An 18,764-nucleotide genomic window follows, 5' to 3' on the forward strand; every position below is an offset into this window, starting at 1 on the left:
GCGCGAGTTTAATTGATCTCGTTGCCTACCATGGACTGATAGTTTTGAACGATGGCAGCCCGACTCATCTCCGAGGAGGGACTTACAGGAGCTGTTTGGACTTGACATATTAGTGTCGTATAGTTTAAGTTACAAAGTTCAATGGTTCACGGACAATGAAAGTCACGGAAGTGACCATATCCCTACGTACATGACCATCAGGGGCCTCTCTTCCCTGTGCTCTCAAGACAGATTGACTAGCAAATGTACCGAATTTTGATCGAGAGCAAGTGCTGACATGAACATCGCGAGGCCCTTGAAGACATGATCGTACAAGCAGTACAGGCTTCTACATGGACATATAAAACATCTACAAGACGCACAGATTTCTACCAAGAATAGGAGAGGCTTCGGGCGATCTGTCAGCAGGTAAAGAGTCGATATACGCGTACTAAGACCATTTATGACCTGAGGGAAGCCCGACGCATTCAGAAGAAAGTTCAGCGTCAGATTAACAAACTGAAGGAACAACAATGGAAGAGCTTCTGCGAAATTTCGGACCTTCGCAAGCTCTTATCACCCGTGAGGATAACTTTTCAAGGTCTTCGCTCACTTCCACAACAACTTCGGCCCTTCACAGCGCTGGCCCTACATCAAAGTCGTCCAGAGCTTTAGGTCACTGGTGATTTTTACGCGAAGGTTACGGCGACTTCGTTCTACTGACTGACCTCTCGCTACGTGACGTCCCTGTCGCGAGAGATCAAAGTATGGAAGTGCCTTTCTCCATGGAATAACTGCAAGCGGCTTGGGCTATGTGCAGGCGGTCGTCATCACCCGGTCCCGATGGGGTGACCTATGCTGCCTTAAGGCGCGTAGGTTCAACCGCGCAATGCTGCCTTCTGGATATCTTCAATCAATCTTGGCATGACAGTATAGTCCCCGACATTTGGAAGTGTAGCCGACTGTTGCCTCGACTGAAGCCTGGGAAGTCTCCGCTGGACCTTGCATCGTACCGGCCGATTGCACTTGCGAGTTGCATCGGTAAGGTACTAGAGAGGATGTTGCTGAGATGTATGGAATAATAGCTCGGATACTATAACATTTACGTTGAGGCTATGGATGGTTTTGACATGGACGGTCTTCAATTGACAGCGTCTTTGATCTCGCAACCTCTGTGCAGCAACAAAAAGTTATGAAGAGCCTCTCTGTGGCACTCTTAGATGTAAAAGGTACCTACGGCAGCGTACCTCACGAATCCATTCTCCCAGCTCATGAGGCCGCAGAACTTGGAGGCCACATCTTTAGGTAGATAAGGAGTTATCTCTCACAGAGATCTGTATTTGTCCTTACAGTAGATGACCCGACACTCCGCCTGGAGTGTAGAGCCCGACTCTCTTCAATCTTGATGTAGTGGGGCTCGCCGAAACGCTACCACAGATGGCTGCGGTCTCACTCTACGCCGATGATATTTGTTTCTGCGCTTCCGGCGTGACATGGCCAGAAGTGCGTGCCAGAATACAGAAAGCGGCAACCCTGATAGCGGCATACCTTCACCGACAAGGTCCCACGATATCTACAGAAAAATGTGCACTAGTGGCATTTACACGAAAACCAATGTATTTCTACCCAGTGTCCATCGAGGGCCAGTCAATGCGTATAAAAAAACTCAGGGCCCTCCCACTCTGTGAAGAAGGATGACCAGCTTCGCTGTTCACCCTTCTTCACGGGTCATCTTTTTTTACAGGTTCCTTCTTCGCCCGTATGCGGGCCCCTTAATGGGGAACTGCACCTCCGCCACGGGTCGGCCCGGCATTGTACTATCTTCACGAGAGTGGCTTGTTGGGCTAGTTGGTGTATGTTTATGCTAGGAGAACGCCAGTAAACTAGAAAATAGAAAAAATTGAGTGACAGACATAGGCAAAGCGACAGGAAGGTGGCTGGACTAACAACTGAAGTTTATTCATGACGTGGGGGACGTAGTTTTCATGAATAAACTTCAGTTGTTAGTCCAGCCACCTTCCTGTCGCTTTCTGTATGTCTGCCTCTCTACTTTTCCCTTTTTATAGTTTGCTGGCGTTCTCCTAGCATAACCACGCGCTATCTTCGAGGTCGGCGCACGTATGGGGAGTCCTTAACACCTGCTTCACCTCCGCAGCGGGTCGGTCCGGCATTGCACTATCCTCGGGATCGGCCCACATATGGGGAGCTTTGTGTCTACACACGGACACGGTCCTGGGGTAACTCGCTCTTAACAGTTTGCTGTAAAGACTCGCAGGTTCGTAGACTTTATTGTGGATCGTTATCTACCCTGGAGTCCCCAAGTCTCCTACATTAAGCAAAAACTCACCTGTATTGACAATACGTTTAAATTCGTAGCTGGAAAACTGTAGGGGCCCTCCGCGCGCTCCTTGTTACAGATATACACAGCAATTTCTCTCGGGTTTCGTTCCTGTCTTTTCTTTCGCCTTCCTGTCTTGTACAACGGATAGAAGAATAATCTCCTTGCACTACAGAGCGTTCAAGCCCAAGCACTTCGGACTTGCCTTGGCCTCCCGAGATGTCCTTCGACAGCGGCAACGATTGCCATTTCACAGGAGCACCCGATCACCCCTCACATCGTCGTTGAGACGCTAAAAGCGCACATTCAACACCTTTCAGGGCTATCATCCCTCCGCTTAGGTGGTTTGTCAGCGCGAAGGTGACAGGCTACATTCTGTGGTATTGTGAGGAGACTCCATGACTCGCTACCATCTGGCTTCAAGCCTGCAAAACGGGCAAAGTTGCCATTGCGATGTATCCGGCAAATTCAAATGTGGCTCTCGGTTCCTGGGATTGTTAAGAAGGCAGACTTTTCACCACTAGCAGTGAAACAGTTGTCTCTCATTCTAAACGAGTATTATTTTGACCGCATACACATTACATAGACTGTCCCACCAATTCCGACAGCTCTACCGGGGCAGTGGTTATTCCATAGGACGCCGTCTCCTTGCAGTTTAAATACTCTCACAATACCACGTCGACAGCAGCAGAACTTGAGGATCTTGGTGCACTCAATTACGTGCTCTAGCAACCATTTGGGCCATTTTATGATATTCGAAAGCAGCACTACAAACTCTGCAGTTTACCCTGATCGCGACGCTCATCACCCTCATCACGACGCGCTTGAGAAAGGACACGACATTGTATTTCAACGGTTTCCGAGCCATTGCGCAATTGTTGGCAACGACAGTGCAGATGAAGCTTCACGCTCGGCTCATCTAATACATCAACTTGTGGCTATGTCTTTCTTACGAACGGATATGGCGCGGCAACTTGAATCACTTGCTAGCCACATCATACTACTACGATGGGATTCACTATGCTTCATTAACTCACGTTTGCATTCTTTCGACCCTTAGTTGTGACGTAGCCTGCCACCTGGCTTCTCCCGTCACGAAACTACTTTACTGTGTCGCATGTGCGTCGCCTTTACAAATGTCTGTTCATTCCAAGTGACACTGAGCACGCGCTGGTGGGCGAGTTGCTTATACACGAGACACAGCGCCTACGTCCCGTGTCGCCTTCCTGCGTCCGTTGTTTTATTTGGCGCCTTCGTCGTAATCTAAAAGGAATGGCAAACAGTGCGGCGTGCAATTCGTGAGGGTGCGATGAAATCCTAGAGCACCTTCTGTGTCACTCCCCATCATTTGATGCTTAACGAGGTGCTCTACAAGCTAAATTCAGCCTGTTAAATAAAAGAGCGCTCTCGGATGAAAAAATCCTGGGACCATGGCCTATGCATCCTTGCATGCAAAAGGCCACAAACGCCCTTCTGCACTTCTTGAAGACTACTAGACTATACGAACGCTTGTGACAGCGGGCATTCCTCGCCAAGTGACTCTGCGAATGACTGACTTGTTGTTATTTTTCTTGCCTTACGGTCTTAACTATCCTTCCCATTTCCCCTCCCCAAATGTAGAGCGACCAACCGGGCACGCCTTTGGTTAACCTCTCCACCCTTCCTTCGTTTCTCTCTCTCTCGCTCGAACCACTCGAATGATCACCACAAAACCTGTTATACCAGCCGCTATAGCGACGGGCAGAAGTTAAGACAGCAGGGTTAACTTCAGTATATCTGCGGTTCGCTATCCTGTACTGGGGTAAGGGGAAAAGTGGTAAGAAAGATGAGAGAAAAGAAAGAAAGAAAGAAAGAAAGGAAGAAAGAAAGAAAGAGAGAAAAGCATGAATGAACAATATAAGTCTATTTGTGTGGGCGTTGTCACACAGTCTGGCAAGGCTTCACACAGTGTCGCATAGCGCTACTGTCACCTACACAGACACGCAACATCACGCAGTGCGCTGTGTGGGCCACAAAGTCACCGATTTGTGGCGCAGTCCTTCATCTTTTTAAAAACGCAGCAGCCCCTTCTCAACCGCTCGCCCTGATGTGTCTGTGTAGACCAGCGTCCAAAAATTTTGGTTCCCATGGGTGGGCATTGTCCAGCTAGGTAGAAGAGAGCGCTGCTATTCAACGTTTAAAATGAGTACACTCATAGACGCCGACTACGGGGGAAGGCTGTGGGGTGCGGGCCTCCTCCGCAGTTTTCCGGGAAGGGGGGGGGGGGAAGAGGCTCCCCCCTAATGTGTCATTAGCCGCATGATTGTCCCTTACCTGCATCGTTTGAGGTTTTTTTTTTTTAATGGCCTGTACCTTTTCACTTCAAAATTTACTGCAGGTACAAGCTTACTGCACCATTGTTGGCGCGGACGTGCACGGCTTTTAATTTATCGTTTCGTTTCATTTCTACAAATCCAGACAAAAGGAAGACAAGCGCATTAGAAGCACAAGTGGTGGTTACCTCTTCCGCATTTTCTCACTTCAACATTTTTTTTTTCAATTTTCACTGTGAGAACTACACACATACACAATATACTTAAATATATACATAGGACAAGGTCTATTATATTTTTAAAAAGGAGGTAGCCAATTAACAATTATTTCTGATGGTAATTAATAGCTTATGCCTAGAGACAGGATATGTTGCTGTATGTTCACCTCGCTTCAAATTGCTTTACGTCCTTTTTTGACCCGGCAAAGAAAAAAAAAATCCTGCAGACTTCGGTGACCTCTTCGGCAGAGTATTTTATCAATGGTGTGTGAAATGCATGTGAATGATATGCGTCTCAGTATTGCTTTTTTTCCCAGTAGGCAATGCTAACCAACTCATAAAAAATCTATTCTACTAATTTACAACCTTCATTAGGGATGGAAACATCGTAACTCGCATACAGAGGTCATACATATATATTTAATTCACTCAGCAACCAAAATGAGGCCAAGCCGCATTCACTCGAAATCGGAATCAATAGCAATCATGCTCTGCGGCGCTTACACTCGGACTCTGGAATAACAAGATGAGTCCACACTTTTGCCGGAAAGGCGAAGCATATAGCGATATCAAACTATCAGAGAAAAACACGAGGGAAAATTCTTACCGTATAAATCAGTGTTAAGGGCCGCACCCCAAACTTGAGAGCCAAATATATATATATATATCCAATCGAGAGGCAGTCGCGTCCGGTGCGCTGATTCCGATCGCGCTCAACGGCGAATTTTCGCGCACAGCGTACTTTCGCGCGTCGCTACTAGGTTTGCTGTCACAAGTAATGAAACTATTGCGTTGTGGAGTTACACTGCTTTACCTAATAATTCTAGCCATAGGTTGTGTTCATAAATTGTTATATATTATGTAATTTTTATATCTGTTATATCTAATCTTGTCAACTGACTTTTCGTCAGGAAAAGATTTCTTGATTGCATTTCTGCGTATTAAGCTTTCACAAGGCGTTACATGACTTTTTTCATTGATGTCCACTTTTGCGACTTCATAGGCACAAGATGCATAAATCTCCCTAACGAATGTTTAACTGAATCCGCTTGTGGCTCATCCGAGAGACGCCAGTCTCTCGGTGGTGCGACGGGACTCAAGCTGTGAAGTTGAGCACTGCCTCCTACTATGAGATCTTGTAAATAATCATATAAGGCCGTCACTTCAGTGAAAAATTCTTCAATTCTGCCAACAAATAATTGACAAAGTTTGCGCTTTGTGGAAGACGAAAGCTTCACGAGAAACTAAAAAAAAATGTAATTATGGGGTTTTACGTGCCAAAACCACTTTCTGATTATGAGGCACGCCGTAGTGGAGGACTCCGGAAATTTCGACCATGCTGGGGTTCTTTGACGTGAACCGGAGCCTAAGTACACGGATGTTTTCGCCCCCATGGAAATGCGGCCGGGGTTCGATTCCACGCCCTCGTGCTGAGCAACAACACTGAGCATCCGCGGCGGGTGACGAAAAATGAATGCGGCGTTGACGTCGACCGCACTTTGCGAGCTTTGAAAATACTTCCTCCTCTTCTGAAGCAATCATTAACGCTGAAAAACAAGGGCTCTATGCACCTGGGCCAAGGAAGTGACATCCTCTCAGAATAAGGATGAGCCTTGCCACGTGACTCGGTGACCAATCAGAAGGAAAACTGCGCGTCTTTTTTGCCTTCACCGGCCCGAGGTCCGATGATTGCTTCTATTGTCACATCGGACCTAGTTAAGCAGTCAGGTAGAAACTCTCTCTCATCTCACTCTTCCCTCAACATGTAAATGAATCGTTAAGCTTTTACAACAACAACGTATTCGTCCCATCCCGGTCGCTAGGTCACCTGATGCCCATGGCACGTCAACCTCGGTCACCTACCATTTAGTAATGGCGGACGGCAAGCTACACGGAACGAGAATCTGGCATCCTAGCAGTACCCACCATGACACGCTAGCGTACGCTGAACACCTCGCGTTTTCGATTACATACTTTCATGGTCAGTGAAGTCCGAATAAAAGGCTTTAATGATCTGCGTGACTGATGATGAGATAGAACCTCTGTCTCACAACACAGCAGCCCGATACTTTAGCCATCAGAGCACGATCGCACTTTTCTTTTTTTTGCTTCGATTTGTATACGCAATCGCACTCAGATCTCACCCATCATCGAAAGTCGCTCCCTGAAGCGTCCGCCGCGTGCCAGTTTCTCGTATTCTTCCCTCGCGCTTTGAGACGCAGTGTTAGACTGCACTGAGCTCGGTATCTGCCGACATTATTAGGCTGCGTTATCTTCGGGATCGGCTCGTACTTTTTGTCAGAGGAACGTTACAACTTCAAAGTTAGTGTGGTCAATCTATAATGCTGCCGCATTAAAAACAATAGCTGAGGTTTGCCATGGGAGCGATGCCAGGCAGCATGGTAGGTCCGTACACATCATGACAGCTGAAGGGGGAGAGAGAGAGAGAGCAAAGGATAAATGAAACGCACGAAAGTTAACCAGGACTGAGCCCGGTCACACTGGGGAAAGAGAAAAGGGTTGGAAAGATTAAAAGAAGAATGAGAAAGTCCACTGGGGATATCGATCGGTCACTCAGTCCTGATCACAGACAGTGACTCAATCAGGTAGTTTTCAAATATCGCAGCAGCGCTTTTGTCGCCTTTTGTAGCTGCGATATGCGAGGCTATCGTCCCAACATCTTCTTCAAGGTGAACAATTTTCTTTCTAACTGATTTAGAGCTGTGAAGAGGTCATGTCTTTCATTTTCAAAAGATGTGCCGTAGCACAGTAGATGAAGGAGTTTATGAACTGCTTATGAATTCTGAACTGACAAAAAGCGGTGACGTATAACAAGTATTTATTTAGTATTAAATGTCCACTGAGCCATCACGCGAAAAAAGAAATAGTGGAAGCTGAGGAGCAATAAAATGTTGGCAACCCTTCCACTACCGGAAAAACGGGGTAAGCGAAGCTTGTTCTGCGTGTACCTGATCTTCGTCACGGTTAAGTAACTCACGGGTTCCGGTGTTGGATTGCTTCGGCCCCCCACGCCCACAGCTCGCGATCTTCTCGTTGCTGTTGGATTGTCTGGGCTTTAACGGCTGGATCGGCGCGTCGATGGTAAGCTCATTCAAGGGCGAGTTGTCGCCCGTGAATGAAAACTCATTCACAGTCGAAAGCTGTTCGTTCCTCGGGGGAGTGCATAACGCGTGGCTGTCCCAACCGTTTGCCGAGACTGAAGGGAAACGAAGCCGGCGGCAGCGAGCGCGAGAACCTTTTCCGCCCTTTCCCTTCCCGGCGGAAGCGAAACGGCTCTTCAAACCGCCCTTTCCCGCAGCTGCTCTTGTCTGGGAGCAACTGTTATATTTTTTGTGTGTGTCTGTGTCACCACGACAACGCCACTTATAGCGAATACAAGCTGCGCTTGAAAAAGAAGAAAAAGGAAATGCCAGTTAGAAGTTGAAGCTTGGAGTGGCGACTGACACCGGTGAAAACGCCAAGAGAAAGTGGGGCTATACTAATCCAGGCACAACCTAATTAGGAAGACCCACTAAGCTTCAACAAGACACTACCTCACGAGAAGAGGAATTGGCTTCGCTGGTGCAGTATTCGGCCACTCCTTCCCAAATGACTCATTTGATTACCCGATAGCCCTCAGTCCCCAGCAGCTGCGGAGCACCTGACCAAGCGGGCGGTCAGACCTGCAACGCACCAGAAGGTGCTAAGAATCTCTGGACCCGGACAGGACGCCAATAGAAACTGACCCTTGCAACGTTTAACACCCGAACCCTCTCGAGTAAAGCTAGCCTAGCAGGGCTCTTTGAGGAACTGTCATGCGTTGTTTAGGATGTCATTGGCCTTAGTGAGGTTAGAAGAACTGGTGATGCTTATACAGTGCTGACAAATGACCACGTCTTCTGCTATAGAGGACTACCAGTTAAGAAGCAGCTCGGAGTAGGATTCCTAATCCATAAGGACATAGCGGGCAACTTTGACAAATTCTACAGCATTAATGAGAGGGTAGCAGTAGTCGTAACAAAGCTGAATAGGAGGTATAGAATAAATGTAGTACAAACCTACCCTCCAACCACCTGTCACGATCATGAAGAAATGTAACAGTTTTATGAAGATGTCGAATTAGCGATACGAAAAGTGCAAACTCAGTATACTGTAGTCATGGACGACTTCAATGCAAAAGCGGGGGAAAAAGCAGGCTGGTGAGCAAGCAATTGGCAGAGAGAGAGAGAAAACATTTAATTATCATGAGTTTGGGCGACTTCCTCGCAGGGTGGAGCCCTTAGTTCAGGGTCCCATTGGCTATTACGGCGTGGATTCTAGGAACATTCGAGGAGAAATGTTGGTAGAATTTGCAGAAAGGAATAAGCTGTGAATAATGAACACCTTGTTCAGGAAGCGTTGGAACAAAAAAGTGGACCTGGAAAAGCCCTAATGGTCAAACAAGAAATGAAATTGATTTCATACTTTCTGCCGATCCCAGCATAGTGCAGAATGTAGAAGTGTTAGCTAGGGTAAAGTGCAGTGATCATAGGTTAGTGACGGCCAGGATTCACCTCAGTTTGAAGAGAGAAAGAGTAAAATTGGTCAAGAAGAAACAGGCCAAGCTAGACGTACTAAGGGTAAAAGCAGACCAATTCAGGCTAGGACTTGCAAACAAAAAAGCAGCCTTAAACAGAGAGATGAAGATGATATATATATATATAGAGGTAATGAATGAAACCGTACCTACGCTAGCTTCAGAAGCAGCAGTTGAAGTTGGAGGTAAGGCACCAAGGCAACCAGTAAGTAAGCTCTCTTAAGTAACAAATGACCTAATAAAGAAACGACAAAGAATGAAAGTTTACAACTCAAGAGATCAGATAGAATTCGCAGAACTGCCAAAACTGATCAACATGGAGAAAGTAAGGGATATTTGAAATTATAACACGAGAAAGACTGAGGAAGCAATAAAAAAATTGACGCAGCATGAAATCGGTGAGAAGAAAATTCGGCATAGGACAAGCCAAAATGTATGCACTGTAACATAAGCAGGGTAATATTGCTACGGAATAGATTTCCAATGACGAAGAGGCGAGCAGTGAGAATACGACGACGACGATTGGAAGCTAGCGCGGGCTGTTGCCTCTTGGCCAAGTGCGGTGTATTTTCTTGTAAATAAACTTGTATATAGCTTTTCGTCTGCGTCTTCCTACGTAACATATCTGGTGGAGGTGGACGTTCCCTGTACCTCGTCCCGGAGCTTCGAAGTGGACGGTACGTCGAGCCTTCCTTCATGACTCCCGGCGACGACAACTCGACTCCGCCGGCTCCGACACCTGCTGCCACTTCGACGACCTACATCACTCTCCCCGCTCCCCGTGATCATGGCGTATTCTCAGGCAAAGATGGGGAAGACGTCGATGCCTGGATCAGCCTGTACGAACACGTCAGCCGCAATAACCGGTGGGACCCTACTATCATGCTCGCCAACGTAGTCTTTTACCTCGGTGGCACACCTCGAGTTTGGTTTCGGACGCACCAAGATGAGCTCACCAGTTGGGATTCACTTAAGCAAAAGCTTCGAGACTTATTCGGCAACCCCTACGGTCACCAACTTGCCGCGCAGAAACCGCTTTTCGGCCGTGTGCAGATGTCAACAGAGCCCTATGTCACGTACATTCAGGACGTCTTGGCTCTGTGCCGCTAAGTTGACGCACACATGACTGAGTCAGACAAGGTTTCCCACATCCTTATAGGCATTGTCGATGACGCCTTCAACTTGCTCGCTTGCAACAACGTGGCGACGGTGGATGCAGTTACAAAAGAGTGCCGCCGCCAGGAACTCGCTAAAAGCCGACGTATTGACCAGCAGTTTGCCCGTCTGCCCAACACCCCAGCGAAATCTTCCTGTGCCGACGCTCCTCGTCCCAACAACACTGGCGATGTTACCAGGATCGTCCGGCGTGAGATCGAGGCCGCCTGATACCCACCCGGCTTCTTCGATTCCGCCCCGTCCCGCATCTTCTTACCCACCACGTTTCCGCAACCCATCTGAATGGCGCACTGCTGACGACAAGCCCATTTGTTTTCACTGGTATCGAATCGGGCACATTTCTCGGCACTGTCGCAGTCGCTGGAGTTCCCCGACCCGGTCTACTTATACTGCCTACTCTCGCCCCCCGGGTGGCCCTTCTCGTCCCTATGCCGCACGCTCCAATAATGCCGCCACTGATTCTCCTGCACCAAACCGCCCCTATTCTCGTTCGCCTTCGCCCCAACGACGAAAATCTCGCTCTCCTCAGCCTCGTCGCTCCTATTAGGCGACTTCGGACGCCGCTCCCAGCCGGAAAACTAGACGATGCAGCGCCTCGAGATGACGCTGCATTGCTCCCTACGCCACCAAATCCTCTACTGACGTTGCCCACTCATCTGAACCTCCTTGACTTGCAAGTCGACAGTCTTTCTGTATTTGCTCTCATAGACACTGGGGCGCATTTGTCGGTAATGAGCGCTGACCTTCATAACCGGCTGAGGAAAATAATCACGCCCGCCACGACGCCTGTTGTCCGTGTCGGCGATGGCGGAACAGCGCCCGTAATTAGTATGTGTGCCGCCTGCGTCTCCTTCGCCGATCGCTCCACCATCGTGCTATTCACAGTCATTGCCCACTGTCCCCACGACATCATCCTCGGCTTAGACTTCCTCTCCGCACATTCTGCTCTCATCGATTGTTCCGCCAGTACTCTCCGCCTTGACCTGCCTGTTCTGGACCCCGCTGAACCACACCCCAGTCGCCTCAGTTCCGTCGACTTCGTTCGCTGGCCACCTTCGGCACTGACTTACGTTGACTTAGTGTCATCCCCACCAGTGCCCGACGGTCACTACATCGCGGCTCCTATGCAAGACGTCCTACTGACACACGGGATCACAGTACCTCATACCGTTTTATCTATTACGGCGAATTGCGTCTGCCTGCCAGTGGTCAATTTTGGCTTGACGACACAAGTGCTGCCACGCGGGATGTCTCTGGCCCAGCTTTGCTCACTCGAGGATCACTCAGTAGCATCTATTGCAGTAGACGACGATTCAGCCTATCCTCGTCTACCATCGCAGTCGGCAACTTGTACCATCGCAGACTAACAGAAAATGATTGCGCCCGACGTGCCATCCGAGCACGCTCGTGAGCTCTACCGCGTTCTATTTTCCTACCACGATACTTTTTACTTTAACGATCGTCCTTTGGCCCAAACTACAGCGGTTAAACATCGCATTAATACCGGCGATGCCCCTCCTATTCATCGCCGCCCGTATCGAGTGCCGCCGGCTGAGCGTCAAGTTATTCACGCGGAAGTTCGCAAAATACTTGCCAAGACCTTTATTGAGCCGTCGTGTAGTCCATGGGCGTCACCTGTTGTACTGGTAAAAAAGAAGGATGGCTCATGGCGCTCTTGCGTGGATTATCGGCACCTTAACAGGGTTACCAAAAAGGACGTGTATCCCCTACCTCGGATTGATGACACCCTTGACTGCCTCCACGGTGTTCGCTACTTCTCCTCTATTGATCTTCGCTCCGGCTACTGGCAGATTGCCGTGGACGATCTCGAGCGCGAGAAAACTGCTTTTGTTACACCCGACGGTCTTTATCAATTCAAAGTGATCCCGGTCGGTCTATGTAACGCTCCTGCCACTTTTGAACGCATAATGGACTCCCTTCTTCACGGTTTCAAATGGTCCACGTGCCTGTGCTACTTGGACGACGTTATAGTATTCTCCCCAACGTTCGCTACGGACCTCGAGCGCCTCTCGGCAGTCCTGGACGTTTTTCGTCGAGCCGGTCTGCAACTCAACGCATCGAAGTGCCAATTCGGCCGTCGCCAGGTTACCGTCCTTGGGCATCTCGTTGACGCGAACGGAGTGCAACCGGAGCCAGGCTAGATCCATGCTGCTACGTACTTCCCTGTTCCGAAGTGTGTCAAGGAAGTGCGCAGCTTCAACGGCCTTTGTTCGTACTTCCGCCGTTTCGTGAAAAATTTCCCCGCCATAGCACGACCACTAACCGAGCTTTTGAAAAAAGACGCCCCTTTCCAGTGTGACGATAACGAGGCCTCTGCATTCTCGCTTCTAAACGACCTTCTCACAACGCCTCCCGTGCTGGCCCATTTCGATCCTACTGCGCCTACCGAAGTCCGTACTGATGCTAGCGGTCACGGAATTGGCGCAGTACTGGCACAACGCCAGCGCGGCCACAACTGTGTTATCGCTTACGCCAGCAGGCTCCTCTCACCCGCGGAGCGCAACTATTCCATTACTGAGCGTGAGTGTCTGGCCCTAGTTTGGGCGGTTGCGAAATTCCGCCCATACTTACATGGCCGACTCTTTTCCGTTGTCACAGACCATCACGCGCTTTGCTGGTTATGCTCACTGAAAGATCCTACAGGAAGACTTGGTCGCTGCAGGGCCTTACGCCTCCAAGAATATTCGTGTACTGTCACCTATAAATCTGGCCGACTACACAAGGACGCTGACTGCCGGTCTCGCTACCTGGTATACGAGCCTGACGACGCCGACAGTAGTACCACCAACGGCATTTTCTCTGTGTCTGTCTTCGCTAACATCGCCGATGAGCAGTACCGAGACCTATCGCTGCGAGCACTCATCGAGCGTCTGCGCTGTACACCTACCGACGCATTGGTTCGCCGATATGTGCTCCAGGGCAGCATTCTGTATCGAAGGAACTTCCTCCCTGACGGCTCTGATCTTCTTGTCGTGCCAAAACATTTACGACCGACTGTGCACTTTGAGATGCATGACGCACCCACTGCAGGACATCTTGGGGTAACCCGCACGTACGACCGCGTCCGCCGCCGCTTCTATTGGCCTGGTCTCGCTCGCTCCGTCCGACGCTATGTTGCTGCCTGTGATCCCTGCCAGCGTCGGAAAACACCTCATGTGCTACCTGCCGGTCATCTCCAGCCGATCACCGTCCCTGTGGAACCGTTCTTTCGTGTTGGATTAGACCTCCTCGGTCCCTTTCCCACGTCATCCTCCGGGAACAAATGGGTAGCCATCGCAACTGATTACGCCACCCGATACGCTATCACGCGGGCTCTCCCTACCAGTTGCGCCACTGACGTCGCGGACTTTCTCTTGCGTGACATTATCTTGCTTCATGGCGCCCCGCGACAGCTGCTTACTGACCGTGGTCGAAACTTCCTCTCGAAAGTTATCGCCGACATTGTGCGTTCCTGCTCCACTCAACACAAGCTGACTACCTCATACCATCCTCAAACCAATGGCCTGACAGAGCGGTTAAACCGTACTCTTACCGATATGCTGTCCAAGTGCGTTTCCAAGGACCACCACGACGGGGACATTGTCCTTCCTTACGTCACAATTGCGTACAATTCTTTCCGGCACGACACCGCCGGATTTTCTCCATTTTATCTATTGTACGGTCGCGAATCGACCTTGCCCCTAGACACGGCACTTCCTACTGCTGCGATTTCAACCAGCGAGTATGCGCGCGACGCCATCGCCCTCGCCGACCATGCACGCCAGCTTGCCCGTGCTCGACTGACGGCCTCACAAACCACTCAGCAGTGTCAGTACAGCGCCCGCCATCGTGACGTACAGTTTTCGCCTGGTGCACTCGTGCTCCTGTGGTCGCCCTCTCGTCACGTCGGACTTTCAGAGAAGCTCCTTTCGCGATACACGGGGCCCTACTGCGTGCTACACCAGGTGACGCCTATGACGTACGAAATTGCTCCTGTGGGTTCAACCTCGTCCTGTCCTCTGGCATCTAGTGATGTCGTGCATGTCAGTAGGCTCAAGGCCTATTGCACTGTTTCCGAGTCCGACTTTAGTCGCTCCGGGACGGCGCTTTTGCCGCCGGGGGTAGTAGTGCTACGGAACAGTATTTCCAATGACGAAGAGGCGAGCAGTGAGAAGACGACGACGACGATTGAAGGCTAGCGCGGGCTGTTGTCTCTTGGCCAAGTGCGGCGTATTTTCTTGTAAATATACTTGTATATAGCTTTTCGTCTGCGTCTTCCTACGTAACAATATCAACAATTTCGAAGATATAGTAAAAGCAGCGGAAAAATTTTATACTGATCTGTACAGTACTCAGAGCAGCCACGATACTTCCATTCAATATAGTATTGAACAGGTTACAGAGGCTCCTTCTATAACTAGCGATGAAGTTAGAAGGGCCTTGCAAGACATGAAACGGGGAAAAGCGGCCGGAGAAGATGGAATAATATTCGACTTAATCAAAGATGGAGGAGATACAATGCTTGAAAAACTTGCGTCTCTTTATGCGAAGTGTCTCATGACTTCGAGGGTTCCAGAAAACTGGAAGAATGCCAACATTATGCTAACAAACAAAAAGGGAGACGTTAAAGAATTGAAAAATTGTAAGCCGATCTGTTTACTTCTAGTATTGTATAAAATATTCACCAAGATACTTTCCAAGAGAATAAGGGCAACACTGGACTTGAGTCAACGATGAAAAGAGGCTGGCTTCAGGAAAGGATAGTCTACAATTGAGAAACCTGCAGAGTACAATCAGCCTCTCTATATGGCTTTCATATGGCGGCAGGTCGCCTAGGTTTTTAGTACTGACCGCAACCGCGACTTCTAGTTCACTGCGCCTTGATAAAAACGTCCATGCATACTCGCGTTGTCCTCTTCTTCATCGGAGTAGAGGCGCGGCAATATGTTTTGTAACGTGTACACTAATGAGGACTTTGCGCGTATGATCGTTCATTTAGAGAACGCGTAGTTTTCTCGCGGAAATGCCGATGGCAGAACTGACACCTTTGGCAGCTGAACGAGGCGGTTGTTTACGTTGCTGTATCGAAGGCGCCTACGCTTGCTGTCCATTTGGGATGCGAGGCATGCAGTGAGCCTCGGAAGCTAAATAACGAGTCTACATAACAATACCTAAATATACCCCTATGTTCGTAGTCGCATTTAATTTAGGGAAGTGATCGCGAGTTTGACTGGCAGCTTTCCGCTGAAAACGGCAACGTACCGATGTCGATACGGCTCCGCACATTCATCACATCCTGTCATCCCCGCACATCATACACATCCTGAATATCGTAATAAAGAAAGTAAACGCCGAATAGAAAACACTGTTTAGCGTGGATTGTTGTTTGACGTCACGGGCTCTATAGGCAAACCACGTAGCCTTATCTCAGTTCGCTCACACTTGCACAACAGGTATGCCGCGTGCAGCTAGGACTGCGCAAGAACAGCGCGTCTACGAAAAACACCGTCGTAAACAGAAGCGGGGCGCGGCGGCGGCGGGTGGCGCGTAATATGGACGAAGATTGTGGCGCAAACGCCAAGCGTATGCACCTTTGATAGGACCACCCTACTGGCTCCACTCCCATCGTAATTGTAGGTGATTTCAACATAGACGTGCCTCGGCCAGACGGCAAGTGGTTCGTGGCGTTTCTCTAGGAAAGGTTCGGCATTCAGTGTTACACAAACATCAATATGCCCATGACGCGGCATCGGTCGTGTACAGACCTCACATTGGACAACCTTTCCAGTGTCGCCTCAGAGCCACTGGCCGTATATCATAGCGATCATAAAGCGATAGCCACCTTGGTGACCAAGTAATAAATAAAAAAGCGAGCAAAAGGAAGTTAAAAATAAAAAGAAAGCATTGAATATGGAAGGTAATAAAGCAACAAAGCAAAAATTGTGAAGAAATGAAATTCATTGTGGTATGTGTGTTTTATTTTCAATCAACACATTTATTATCACCGTACTTATCACCATACATACAGTCCCGCTGGTCATACACCTTCACAGAGTGGAATGGCTCTGAATTTTTTGCACATGTTCCCTTAAGCGGTTTTTCACGCAACCTTCGGTTTGTGCGATATACAACTGCCCACAAGACAACGGCATGGCACACGCAACCCGTCCAGAGCACTTAGCAAAGGGCTTCTCATGCTTAGTGCGGTAGCCCCGTCTGCTTTCACTGCAAGCGCCAGGTACAGCTTCGAAAGCTTGTTGTGTGCAGAAAAAACAAGATGCATACAATGACGGTTTGCAACCTTTTTTAAGGTTGTGTGGCACCTTGTGCCACGTAGGGTATAACCTCCGGCTCCAATTTCGATCGTTGGATTTTTGCTCCCGCCCTCCGCGCTCCAAGCTTCACTTTTTGCAGCAGAGACTCGGCTGCAGCGTTGGCGACCGTCAAAGAAAAACCAGCTGCCGAAAGGCGGCTATACTTGGCTTGAGAAACTAGACCGCACTTGGTGTTTGCACGATTTGCGGAGAACGGATTCCTACTGCTCGCTTCGCCAGTTTAGAACGTGATGAATCATACGGCAGCAATTGCCTCAAGGGACGCGATCGATAAGCCCAGCAGACGTGACCAACTCAATATGACAGCTTTAAACCTAAGGACTGCAGGCCAGTGACATCAGAGAGTTCATGCGTAAAAAGAAGGCCTTGGTTTTCGTTGTTAGAAGCTTCTAAAATGATAGCATGCAGGAGATGTGTGGTTACCTTGTTTGTTTGAAAGCACTCAAAAAATCATCAACATAATGGAAACCTTTAAAACCTGCCGCCCATTATACTTGCCCCCTCCCCATCAATGCTCCGAAGACCTATCAATAAAAGAAAAAAATAATGTCACATAACATCGGAGCGACACATTAGCCTATACACACTGCAGTGCGCTGTAGATATGGCTGCTCGTTAAAAAATATAAAAGTTACACCTAAATAAAACTAAAGAACAGTTAAAAATTGTATTGACAGGCTCGCTCTGTTCTGAAAGTCGGTTACATGATTATACTCAATACATTCCTTTAAGGAAACCAGAAGCCGCATCCCAAGGAACTGAGTTGAAAAGATGTTCTACACCAACAGACAAACCGTAGGCAATGCCGGCATTACACTTAACAAATTGAGCAACCTCCGATGAACATGGTATCAACATCATCATCATCATTATCATCATCATCATCATCATCGGGCAAAGGCCTCTCCCATACTTCTCCAACTACCCCGGTCATGTACTAATTGTGGCCATGTTGTTCCTGCAAACTTCTTAATCTCATCCGCCCACCTAACTTTCTGCCGCCCCCTGCTACGCTTTCCTTCCCTTGGAATCCAGTCCGTAACCCTTAATGACCATCGGTTATCTTCTCTCCTCATTACATGCCCATTTCTTTTTCTTGATTTCAACTAAGACGTCATTAACTCGCGTTTGTTCCCTCACCCAATCTGCTCTTTTCTTATCCCTTAACGTTACACCCATCATTCCTTTTTCCATAACTCGTTGCATCGCCCTCTATTTATGTAGAACCCTTTTCGAAACCCTCGGGACAGAGACGACGACGACGAACGTGCCAGTAAGCGGCGAAGACCGGCTCCCGCTTCAGAAAATGATTTCGGTGATTTAATTTGAGCCCAGTTCGACGATTTTAGTACCAACGGACTCGTTAAGTTGTGGCGATCCCGTAGACACCCGACTCTTGAAAGTGGGTGGCCTTGTTGCGATTTCATCGGCCTTTACCACGCCGGCCTTTACCATACCACGCCGCTGCGACGCTAACCCTAGCCGCGCTTGGGTTAGCGCGGCGAAGTGCTGCTGCGGTGCCAGCTTTTAACGCCTGTGTCTGCAGTGATGGAATGTGAAGTGGAAGGAGAGCTTCTGACTCCCGAGGAATTTTCCAAGGATCTCGGATGGCAAACAGTTGCTGCCAGGCGCTCCGGAGCCAAATCGGCGCCCGTCGAGCGACTTGGTGCCATTTCTACCGGCGCTAAGCCAAATGGCAACGTGACCGCAAAGGGTCGCCGAGACCGCGGTAGCGCTAAAGCGAAAATTATTCGGGGTGGAAGGATGCCTCCGCTGCGCAAAGAAGACGCGAAGATCATCGTCAAGCCGAAGGGAGGTCTGAACATCAGC

The sequence above is a fragment of the Dermacentor andersoni genome, chromosome 3 (genome assembly GCF_023375885.2).
Source record: "Dermacentor andersoni chromosome 3, qqDerAnde1_hic_scaffold, whole genome shotgun sequence".
In the NCBI taxonomy this organism is placed as follows: domain Eukaryota; kingdom Metazoa; phylum Arthropoda; class Arachnida; order Ixodida; family Ixodidae; genus Dermacentor; species Dermacentor andersoni.